This window comes from Epinephelus moara, chromosome 11 (assembly GCF_006386435.1).
Source record: "Epinephelus moara isolate mb chromosome 11, YSFRI_EMoa_1.0, whole genome shotgun sequence".
NCBI lineage: Eukaryota > Metazoa > Chordata > Actinopteri > Perciformes > Serranidae > Epinephelus > Epinephelus moara.
The window spans coordinates 14,506,424-14,519,648 of NC_065516.1; positions in this window are offsets into that span (position 1 = coordinate 14,506,424).

The window sequence follows — 13,225 nt, forward strand, 5'->3', positions numbered from 1 at the left end:
TGATGATGGTCCTGGATCAACACTAGCACTGTAATCTTGCAAAATAAATTGTTTCGAATGGGCTATGGAAAAAGAGGGAAAATGTGTCCATTGCAGGTCTTTGCAACTGCAAAATCACATCATCCTTACTCTTAATGTTTGTGAACAATATTCTGCCTATTGCCAAGCTTGATTGTACACACAACGGTTTTTGACAAACTGTTTTCTGGAGATAATTAAGAAATAAAGAAAATTTTGAGCCGTGCTGACGAAAACAATACAAGATACATGTGGAATGTGTTTTAAAACATCACTTTACTCACTGAAATTAGATAGCTAATCATGAAAAAGTAAATAAACACCTGTTTTTTTTTTCAAAAAAAGGTCTGTTAAAACCATTTATTGTCATTTTTATGAGGTGATTTCTGTGTTAAGATTCTTTGTCCACTGAAATCGGTAGAAAAAAAACAACACAAAAACCTCGTAATAAAGTATCTAATAATTATTTCTGAGTGCATTTAGAGTAGAAATCCATCATTACAATATTTTTTTGTGATTGGAACACAACTGGGTTCTGAACAGGTTAAGTTAAGGGTGCCTAAAGTACCTACTGTCAAGAGGTTAAAATCACTGGGTTATTCAAATGTCTGCTTTTTAAAACGGGATCAGAGCGTGTCAATCAGTGTAACCGTTTAATCTTTGATCCTCTCCAGATTCAGACTGTGATTTTAATAACTGTTTATTCACATGCAAAAACATGGTGTCTCTGCTGCATGCTAATAGGCAAAGAATAGCTCCTTACAGATTCATTCTAATAACAGACGTTGCTGACAGAAGCAAAAGAGATAGAGGGGATGAATTATAGAGAGGAGGAGCTGGTTTGTACCATATGTGTGAACATGTTCCTATCTGCACATATGCATCATGAAGGGGTTTGGAGTCATATAAACACAGTTTTTGACAAGCATTTTTGAAGTTAAAAAGGTTGTCTCTGCATGGGTAGAAGGAAGCTGTGTGTGTGTGTGTGTGTGTGTGTGTGTGTGTGTGTGTGTGTGTGTGTGTGTGTGTGTGTGTGTGTGTGTGTGTGTGTGTGTGTGTCTCAGGCTCTGGGGACTGTAAGTATTAAAAAATTGAGGGTTTTCCACAGCAGTATAAAGTGTCATCTACCATAAACCAGAGAGAAGTTTCAGTTGCTCAGGTTGGTTGTACCCCTGTGAATAAGGAAGTTAAGGTACTTTCTGATTCCGGCACAGACCATGAAAATGGACAATTTTGTTTGTGCCACATTCATTTTAGGAAGTCATAAATCATATTTGTAGTTATGGGTTTCTCTGCACCCTTCCATTCTCCATCCACCCTGACAAGAGTCCACCATAACATATAGCAAATATATTTACACATGTACATAGAAATGTTTAAGAAAAACAAAATCTGGTTAAGAATTAAATTAGGGAATGGATTATTGGCCAAACTCCACCCCCAAAAACTGTGATTATCCAATCATCCAAAACTTTAGCGTTTCACAAGGGGGGGGGGGGGGGGGGGGGTGTTTTTCTACAGCTGTTTTAGTTTCAGCAAATTTCAGATGCCATTAAAAACAAGCCAGCCAATAAAATAATGACTTCTGCTTAGTGATCAACAGATTTTCTTGGATGTAAATGTCAAAATTCTCTTAATGTCATCACACAACATGGATATTGATCTTGAAAAATAATGTTTTCTTTGAAGAACATCTGGGGAAGTGTAGCAGCTGAACTTGCTTGTGAAGGTGAGCAGCTGACAAAAGAGGGGTAAATTTCATTGTAATGTAAAACCAGTAATTTCCAAGTCCATCAGCTGATGTTATGCTGTGGACATTTGGCATGTCAAAAATTATGTAGTTATCATTAAGGGTCAACCCAATCGCCAGGATAAATGTTGGCATTGTATGTGTCAGCACATTACGAATATGTTACATTCGCATGTTATTATGAAGCGGAAACGATGGACTATATTCTGTTGGCTTCATCGTACCATGACCTCCAGCATGCACTGGGGCAGTTTGCAGCCGAGTGTGAAGCATTCGGGATGAGAGTCAGCACCTCAAAGTCTGAGGCCATGATTCTCTGCCGGAAACCGGTGGATTGCCCCCTCTGGGTTGGGAAAGAGTTACTGCCTCAAGCAAGGGAGTGCAAGTATCTCTGGGTCTTGTTCAAGAGTGAGGGTGGATTGGGGCATGAGATGGGTCCGCGGTTTGGTGCAGCTTCTACAGTGATGCGGGCGCTGCGCCGGACTACCGTGGTAAAGAGAGAGCTGAGCCGGAAGGCAAAGCTTTTAATTTACTGGTCCATCTACATCCCAACCCTCACCTATGATCATGAGCTCTGGGTAGTGACCAAGAGAATGAGATCGTAGGTACAAGCGTCCGAAATGAGTTTCGTCTGTGGGGTGGCTGAGCTCAGCCTTAGAGATAGGGTTAGGAGCTTGGACATCTGGAGGGAGCTCGTAGTAGAGCTGCTGCTCCTTCATGTCGAAAGGGATCAATTGAGGTGGTACAGGCATCTGATCAGGATGCCCCCTGGACACTTACCATTAGAGGTGTTCCAGGCATTTCCCATAGGAGGCCCCGGGGCAGACCCAGAAAATGCTGGAGGGATTACATATCTCATCTGGCCTGGGAACCCCTAGGGGTCCCCCAGGAGGAGCTGGAAGGCATTGCATGGGAGGGGGACGTTTGGGGTGCTTTGCTTGTCCTGCTGCCCTGGCGACCCAGCCCTGGATAAGTGGATGAAAATGGATAGATGGAGTATGTTTTTACACCACTGTGGTTAACATGTGGTTAGGGTTAGGCACAAAAACCACAGTTATGGTTAGAAAAAATCTGCTGTGCCTTAAAATACCCAGTTTTAGTGGCACAATCTGGTCAGAAAATGCAGTGTTGGGTTGTTAAACCTTCATCACATGCCTCATCACTGTGCATAACTTTTTTGAAGTGCAATACTACAATCACTCTACATGTCTATGTGTATTCAGTAATGCCTACTTTCTGTCTATGTTGTGTTTAGGTGAATTTGTTGCTGTCTGTGTGAACTACTTTTCATGTGAAATGTTGTTTTTTACAAACCAGCCCATTGGAGTGTGGAGAAACGTAATTTCGTTCTACTGTGCAATTGCTTATTGTATGGTTTTGATTGACAATAAAGTTCAGTTTGACTTTGACTTTGACTTAAAGACAACCACATCCGAAGCTTGTGGCGGCTGTGGCTTAGACATAGATTGGATTGTCCACTAATTGGTAGATCAGCTGTTTGATGTCCAGCTCCTCCAGTACGCATGTCAAAGTATCCTTGGGCAAGATACTGAACCCAAGTTGCTACCAATGGCTGTTCCATTGATGTGAATGGTATCTGAGTAGCAGGTGGCACTATGTATGGTAGCCTCGGCTGAATGTGACATGTAGTGTTAGAGTGATTTGAGTGGTCGAAAGACTAGAAGGGCGCTATACAAGTGCAGGTCCATTTATCGTTTAAACTTAAAAGTCTGAGTCCTAAACATGTCATAATTCTGTCTTTACCGAACGTAATGCAATTTTAACAACAGTTTAATAACATTAAATTTACATGAATGCTTTGTAAAAATTTGTATGTATTTGAATAGGGGCTTCAGGAAATTAAGGAAAATAGAATGTTTTGTGAGTAAAGTGTTTTAGACAACATACTTCTTGATCTTTGGGCTTGGGGGACAGTATCAAGGCTTCAAGTCAAAAGGTTCAAATCCAAGTGAAGTCATAAGCCCAAGCCAAGCTGCAAGTCTTTTTGTTTTTGTAAGTTCAAGTCTAAAGTCATCACATATGTGACTGGAGTATGACTCAGCATTGCACTGAACCTGGACAGCTGATTCTCATCAGCAGTAGGGTGGGTGGTTCAAACCAAAACACACTGTAGGAAAAAACTAAAGAGAACAAATAGCCTCTGTGTCCTCTAGTTGCATTTGATGGAGAGGGGTAAGATTATCTAAGCAAAAAATGTGTAATTTACAAAGAAAGATAAATGGATGAAGCAATGGAGCAGGAGCATCAGCATTCATCATTTCTGTAAGATTGTCATCTTAATTGTATTAAGCTTTATTCCACATAACACAGAGACGTGAAGCTAAGCAGTGCGAGGCTCTGCATTTTGTTTTGTGTCTTTGTCTGAGAGATGAATAAAATATCAGTTTGAAGTGCAGACTCCAGAAACACATGAGTTATTACAGATGTAAAAGTGATGCTTTATTGCTCTGTAAAATACCAAGTGACCTGTTGTAGCCACCACTGAAAACCTACTTCAACATTATCATCACTACTATTAAGGGAAATGTGGAGTTTTGAGTAAGGAATTCATTTAAAGCGGGGGTCCTCAAAGTTTTGATGACTGAGTGCCAATTCAGGGAGCCAGCAGGGTCACACAGGAAAATTACAGATGTGAGTTGTCGCTAACTTTAGCTCACAGCACTAGCATTGATGACAGAACTCTAGTGGCACACTCCCAGTGTGCACTAATTGCCAGTAGAGCTTTGATTCTCTGCCCAAACCTAACGTGGCCCGACCCGATCTGCTGGGTTTGGGCCGGGCTGTAATCTCTCAAAATTCCCTCAGGCTTAAATCAAGTTGGGTTTGCACCAATTTCCCAGCGTCTTTTATATAATTATTTTTTAATGCAGACCTTATAGCCTATGTAATGTCATGAATAATGTATGAGCTGTGTTGCGATCAACCCACTGTAACTAATGAAAATGTTAAGATTTAAAATTAGATTCAAACTGACATACCATAAACAAACTCCAGTGCACTGCGCAGGAGAGACATGAAACTGATAGCTCTCGTGCGTAAATGGTAAAAGTTGCATGGCACCGGAGGGAAAACAACAGGAAGAGAGAGCGAGGGGCTGCAATGCGGCTAGGATGGCAATGTTTGTCTCTGGTTTCCGGTCAGTGGGAGAGATGTGAGTAACATGCAGCGAAAAGCAGTCATTACCATTTCGTGCTGCATCGCTGTGGACCGCCATGTGAACTCATCAAATGGAGCATCCCGCCATGCACAAGATGCAGACATGACGTCTCAGGGAAAGGAGAGGTAGTGCAAGAAAACGTGAGCCCTCAGCCTGTAAGAAATGTTTTAATATTAGAAACATATCCTTTTTTTTCAGCGGAAATTTAGGCTATTTAATCAGACTTAGTCCAAAAACTGCGATGGTACGGGTTTGGGTCAGGTGTGGACAGAAACTATGCAGGTTCACGTGGGGTTGGGTCTGATTTTTTCGGGCTTGATCAAAGCTTTAGTTGCCAGCCAGTAGCTTCCTACAACTTGTCATTCCAACACGGTCTCATCCAAACTCATCAAATACCACAGCTTTGTCAGTGCCATTCATGTCTACATATTATGCACAAGGTCTGCGTTTGTTGTTGACATTCTGGGAGTTTCTGCTCATTAGATGCATACAGTCTTTTTCAAAATTAACTTACAATGTTGGTAAAACATCTATTTATATCGTATTTACGTTTATTTCTTAGTGCAAAAAAAGCAAAAAAAGGTTTAGCAAAAAAACCCTTCATGGTTTGGCTCAACATTTATACAGGAAGCGAAAAGAGGGCTCCCTGGTAAAAGTCCAGGGTGTGTTGGACCCATCCACCACCCCTCCCACCTGCTCCCAAGGAACTTTCCAGCTCCTTACATTACGTAATTATTAACAGTTTTCCACACTGACACCCTCCAGCAGGGTGATAAACCCAGGTACCATCCAGCCGCGTTATTCACTGATACCACCTGTCTGCATATCATACTGCCACGACAGATGCCACATGGTTGACCAGCTACAGGGGTGTAAATAAAGACAGTGCAGGCAGTGCGGTTGCACTGAAGCCCATTGGTGGGGGTTCCTCCAATGATGTGTTGGACAGAGAACAGGCCTTTATTCATGTGTTAAATAGTAAGAATCTAAAACAAATTATGTGTTTATTCTACAAAAACTATAAAAAAAATATATATAAATGAACTTTATTATGCAATTAATTGAATTAATTGAATAATGTCTCATTTTATTTGGTATTTTTGTCATATACAGATTTGCAATAGTAATATATATGTTGATATTGTCCAGTGTCAAGTCTGCATTTGATCATGTGACAGGACAATAGGATATACAGTAGATGCAAAATCTGGCACTAGGGCCCATCACAACTACCATATGTCATTGACCAGCGCTATATCAGACTGCAGCGAAGTGTGACTTTTGGCATCGGCCTGTTGCCGAATTCACTAACCAAGCGGTGGTATTTTCTTGAGTTTGGAATAAGTATGGGCTGGTCACTCCCAACCTGACAGATGCTTGTTAGTGGCAAGCTAAATATTCTAAATGTAAGCTTATGGCACAAAATGTATTTGAAGGCTGCCATTAACCCACAGGCCACACTTTAAGCTATTATTATTAAGCTAGTTATTTCAAGTAACAAATGATACTGTATATCTTCACATCTGATTCAGAAGTATTTTAGGTATAAAAATCTGATATTGGACAGAAATCCTTGATAAGAAAGTAGATATGAAGCTATTGTCCCTGTTTTTGAAGTGTGCTGATATCACATGTGCATCTTTTTGTAAGGGCGGGAACAGTTGGCATCTGTTTCTCTTTCTGTCTCATGCTGCTGTCAGGACAAGCTGATTGATACAAACTGGTGCAGCAGAGGACTCTCTAACAGGCAGCGCTGCCTGCCTGATCTCTGTTCTTTGCTCGTGACAAATGTAGCCTGTAAGTGGCTGTGGCAGGCTGTGATCCTGCAGGACCCCTTCATGTTGCGTATCAGCGTTAAATTTTTTTTCATTAACTCCAGGTGCGCCGTCCCATCTTACCCCCCTTTGTCATCGTTGGCCAGAGCTGCACAGCCCACTCTGAGCAACGCTTTCACTTTCCGCTCTGTTTAAACCAAGTCCAGATAGGCGGAAACGCATGACAGACAATCTCTGCCCTACTTGCAGCTACACCAACGCAGGCACGCACATCATACAGAGAGAGACACATAGAAGTGAAGCCACAGAAGACAACCCACTTTGGGGAAAAAACAGGGCTGAGGGCCAGTTCTGAATCTGCCTCTGGCTGTCCTTGACGAACCTCCGGGCCAGATCCTCCTGGGTGGTCTAAGCAGCGTGGAGCTCTGAGAAGATTTATCTGGATGGTTGACAACTCCTGCACCACTCATCCAGGCTGCCCGCGTCCCCATAGAGAGCACATGTCACTGCCTTAAAAGCAAAGCTGCCTGACAATGACATTGTGGGGTTGTTTTTATCTGGTGTTCACTTTTTTTTTTGGAGCAGTTCTGAGGAAGTTTTGAGGAAGTTTTTTCATTCTCATTCTTACTGAAACTTTGTGGGTTACTGTTTGTTTAGCTGCTGCATCACATATAAAAATATACATAATGGCAACACAAACACAGATTTGTGATGTCATGCAACATAACATTACACTGTAAAACATACAGGAATTTAGTGGGATGACAAAACATAGAGAAGTAGCAAACAATACAAAACAAAAATTGAAAAGTACACATTGAAACAACACATAGTCAGTATACAAGAGAGGAAATGAAAGAAAGTATACCATTGCAACACAGATGTCACAAAAATGAGGATGTGGTGGATACCATGGATACGACATGGTCACCGAACGTCAAACACATATATGAGTCACTACTTCTGCTGGGTTGTAGACCATTCATCGAGAAATGTGGCAAGATTTTTAGGAAGATGTTTTTCCTCGTTGGCAAGTTTATATCCAAGGCCTTCCATGTGAATCACACTGCAAAACTCCCTCAGCCATCGGTGGAATGTGGGGCTGGGCTCTGACTTCTAATGTTGTAAGATGAGGCGTTTTGCTAGCAGAGTGCAGAAACAGAGAGCCTGAGCAGTGCGATTATCAATGACGGAGGTCACAGGTAACCCAAATATGACCAGAAAAGGGTCTGGCATTGTTGTTTTACCATAAGTCTTTGATATATAATCAGATATAAACAACCAGAAGGAGCAGAGCTTGGGGCACAGCCATAGTTGATGGGCAAGCATGCCTCTGTCCTGCTTTCATTTATCACACAAGGGGAAGGCATTAGCAGTGGTGCTGACAGCCGTAATCCTGTACGCACTATTCGTACATTTTTTTCAATGATTTATCATCCTATCTTGAGAATAAAATTGTGACAAAAGCAGCAGATCGTGTGTTTGGGTTGGTTTTTACTGATGAATGTACCCAAGATATATTTTTTGGCTGTGTCCACTGACTATGGCCGGATACATGTGGATGCCGATGATTGGTGCACATGTCACCGGCCACATTTCTGGTGCTCAACTGTGATGCTAGCAATATTGTGTTACTTGTCTTCTGTGTTAGAAAGCAAAAGTAGTTAGATATGAGCAAATGAAAAAGCATTTTTCAGGCTTTCGAAATAAGAAAGTGATCAAGCCTCAGCAGCGAAGAATATGCAGAGCAGCAGGACGAGCACCGAGTCTGCTAACCTTACTGCTGCTAGCATTAACGTTACAACGACAGAGGCTAGCAGCCAGCTACAAGTTCAGGATCCACCCGATTTGCAAAGTGACGAGCCCCAGGATCATCATGATATTGAAACTGATGCAGAGGCCATTCTGGAGTTTGATGCAACAGGGAGATGCAGAATGAACTTCAAATGGTTAATTTTCTCATCTGGCCTTTTTATTGTTTATTGTAGCAGCTTTGTTTGGGCTTCCTGTTACATATTGTTGCTGTATATTTTTTTATACCTAACTGTTGATGTTGTTGTGTCATGCTGCTGCAAAATGAGGGAATCGGTTGTGTGCTAAATGCTTGTACGTTTCTCTGGGCTATATTCAGTGTATTATATGGTATTCTATTATTTTGCTGGCTGTTGTCAGGTCTGTTGACTTGTCTTTGAAATGCATGTGGTCGGCCAGTCCCTATATGAGGACATTACAGTTTGGATTTACTGAACCTTATACTTTATTCTGCTTAATTTGGGCCTGCTGTCCTCGTTCATGGACACTTTTTTTGTGCCATCTAGTGGCAGTTAGACCACAATACACTAATCCATGTAAAAGCAAGATGGCAGCCACCTCTGCCAAGTCAGTCAAGGTCCAAAACCTGATTGAATTTAATAGTTGAAACTTGTTTATTTATGATTAATAACATTGGTAGTTTGATAGGCCATAGAAACTTTACCAGTTCTAACAATGGGAAGCAACAACAAGCTAAGACGCTGTTAATTAGAAAGTACTAAAGATATTGGGAGTTTATCATCAGCTCATTGAAGGACTTTTGGATTTCATTATTGTCTCATTTGAGGATATTGGGATTATCATTGTTGACAATGTTTAGTTTCTTATACTTATCAGGTCCTGCTAATCCCAAATAGCTAGGATAGGGTGACCATATTTTGATTTCCAAAAAAGAGGACACTCGCCCCGGCCACGAGATAGCCTACTTTTCCAAAAAAGAGGACACTCGCCCCGGCCACGAGATAGCCTACTTAAATAATGATACTCGCAGTTTACTCAAAGATGCCTTATAATTTTAATATATTTAAAGTTTATATGTATGGATAGAAAATTCAGTTATATTACAAAATAATATCTCTCAAAGACAGAAATTTAGATAGGCTTCTCAGAGGTTACTCAACTTATTTTTTTATGCCTAAAATAATAATCTTTTTACGAGTTTCAATTGTACAAAAATAAATATAAATGTAAAATAAATGTAAAATCTATGGAATGAAATAATGATAGAAATAATGTCTCTTCTGTATTAGAAAAATCAACTTGTAAAATAACAGCTATCTTTTCAGGTCTTACAGGACAAATAAATAACATGAAATAATGTTCTAAATAATACCTCTTCTGTATTAGAAAATCCAACTTTGAGGTCTCCGGCACCTTTATTAGACACTGAATCATATGTGCCAGCTTTGCACACGGTGCACTCAGTCTCCCATATATCCCGATCGTGTCGGGACGGTGAGTTGGGATTTTTTTCTGCAGTTCATTTATGAAGCTTCACTTGTGCTTCGGCATCTTGGAAGCTTAGAATAATGCAGCGCCGTGGGTGTCTGCTGCTTCCTCGTTGTGAGTGTTGGAGATCCGCCGATAAGGCAGCCTCTCGGGGATTACGCACACACACACACACACACACACACTCACACACAAGGAAAACCAGACATTATCATCAATTTATAAACACCCCCCGGACGCCCCGGACAGGACGTGAAAATCGGACATGTCCGGGCAAAAGAGGACGTTTGGTCAGCCTAAGCTAGGAGAAATTAAAAATGGCTACCAAACAAAAGTTCTGGTTTCAGGAGGATAATCCTGCTGGTGCCACTGGACATTAGGACATATCGTGGAGCCTTGCTTTTGTGTAGTAGAGTTATGTACAATCTTGAATTGCATAAGTCTATGTCTAACATTTATGGAACTATTGTATATCTTGATAAGAATATCCTCCCAAGTATCATCAGTGATTTCAGTCCCCAGCTCTTCTATCCAAGTGTTCCGTAATTTGGTGTCAGACATTATAACATAGAAAAGAGACTGACCCCTTACTATTGGGGTTGTGGTGGGTGAGGTTGTCAAGTGTGGTGTGTTTAGGCATGTTTTCTAACTGTGGTAAGTGATGCTTAATATTATTTCGTATTTGGAGGTATGTAAAAAAGTGAGTTGAAGGTAGACTATAAAACTGTTGCAGTTGTTGGAAGGATGACAATGACAAATATATACGTCTCCAGTTGTGGCGATATTTTTGTCTTTCAAAACAGACCTGGAGGGAAAGCATGGTTTTTGTAGATAGGGCTATCTATGTATACTGTGGGTAAATTCAGAAAGGACTGAATTTGCTTCCATGTTTTTAATATATTTAGAATAATCTGGCTGGTTATATATGATGGAATCTTTATGTTCACAGGATTATTTAAAAGCACAGGAAAAGAAGTGTACCACACAGTCTGCCTGTTTAATCTGGAGCCAAGCAGCCGTGGTGGAATCTGCTGAAGAGCTACTGCACCAAAGATACAGTACTCTCAAGTTTGTGGCCCAATAATGAAATTTAAATTGAGGGAGGCCGAGAGGAATGATGAAAACTTAAAGGCAAATACAGAAATGAATCACAATAAAATATCCTACTGCTGCAAGTCTGGAAAAACGGTTATGTTTATTTATTTTCATTTAACCTTTATTTAACCAGAAGCATTGAATTAAATTTTGAATCTCCTTTTCAAGGGAGACCTGGCCATGACAGGCAGCAGCACTAATGAAAACACATAGTTAGGGACAGAAAACACAAAAAGAGACAAAATGAAAAGGAAATAAAAAAATCAAGCAAAAGGAATTCATGTTTGAAAAGAGAAATTTAAAAGAGTTTATTCTATAACCAGGTAAATATAAAACATTGACCTCTTCTGTCTCTAACTCTTTCATTTTTTATTTTTATTTAAGAGCATTTAAACAGAAACGCTGCTATTTTTCAACATGGACTCTGTTTCAGTTTCTGAAACTGATCTGGTATTGAGTGAGAGGGCTGCAGCTGCAGCCTCGAATCAGGCTGCAATGTAACACAGGGCATTTGTGCACCAACAATTTATGTGCATTAAAAGTGCTTGTTTTTGCCACTGACAGGATCAGACTATTATTCTGACAACATTATGGAAGTGATCCCTACAGAGATAAACCTTTTCATGAAAGAGTAAGATCTTTGCTTAATCAGAAACAGTCCAGAAATAACTATCACCAGACTCCATTTAAATAAATAATAGTTTTACTGTCATATAACACACTTCATTCAAAGTCAAAAGAAACAAAAAAAAACCTTACAAAGGCCATCATGGTTAGTCTTTCTGCTGTTCTAACAACTACTAACTGTGGTTTGATCTAGATAACCCTTAAATTCACCCAGTTATATGTAAAAATATGCTAGCAATATACATGCTAAAATTACTGTTTTTTCAAATGGAGTCTGGTGGGTCGGAGGTGGCAATTTCAGGGGCGCTTTTAGTTGAAAAATAAGGATCTTGCTCCTTAACAAAAGAGTCTGTCTCTGTAGGAATGCTTTCCATAATGTTGTCAAACTGAGAACAATAATCTGAGCCTGTCAGAAGCAAAAAAAAAGCACCTTTAGTGGATGTGCATTGACAGTGGACAAATGCCCCAATGGGTTACATTGCAGCCTGTTTTGCAGTTGTCACCTGCAGTGGTTTCCTTAATACTGGACCAGTTTTAAAAAACATTGTTCCCATTAGTCACTTAGACACAAAAACATGGGAAAATAGGGTCCAGGTTAAGAAAAATACAGAAGTTACCCTTTAATGAGATACAACTTATGATATTCCGACATTGCTGAATACACAAATGCTCCTTTCCCCCAAATTCTGTACAGGCAAAATGTGTATCAATACTAAAAGTAAGATTTTCACACAAAATATAAGAGGATTTGTCACTATGATATTTCTAATAAAAACAAGTACAGTTATTAACACAACATTCTCCTTTAAAACTCATTGCAGTTGTCTTCCCCTAAAAAAATCATTGGCACACAGTGTCTGTAACAGATCACTGCTGGCATTGGAACAGGTTGAAAAGCTTGTTAATTAGTATTGTCCAGTGCATTTCCAACAACAAAAGGTTTTAAATGTGTCAGGACTCTCACTGTAGAAGGATCATGTTGTGGATAAACTAGATTCTCTGGTAACTTTTGCCTGAACCTGCTGTTTTGTAGAGGCAGCAGATACTGAAGACAGGAAAATGACATTTTGCTGTCTTAGTGAATGCTTTATTGTATTCAAAAATCCTGTTTTAGATTCTTTTGTTTTAGACGGGAGAGAAGCTGCGTCACCAGCAGCTGCATGCGTAATGTGTTTTTCTGCTTGTCCTCCTAATATTTTGCCCACAGTGAACACATATTAAAGACACTTTTCAGTGCAGCCCTATCCAGTGGCAATAATTCACTGCAACAACTAGAAAAAAACTGTATTATTACACCCCGGAAGGTTTCTATCAGAAGTATTAAGAGAAAGCCCAGAGGAGTGTGTTAGACTTGGTCCCTATAAACAGTAATAGGCCTCCAGTCTCATTATTACTTGTTTTTATGTGTTCCTGAGCCATCCACTACCAACAAGAATGTATTTTAAGAGATTAGTTTGCACCTCTGGGTCATTTTAAACCAAATAACTACTCACAATTATGTTTTCCTAATTATGATTATTT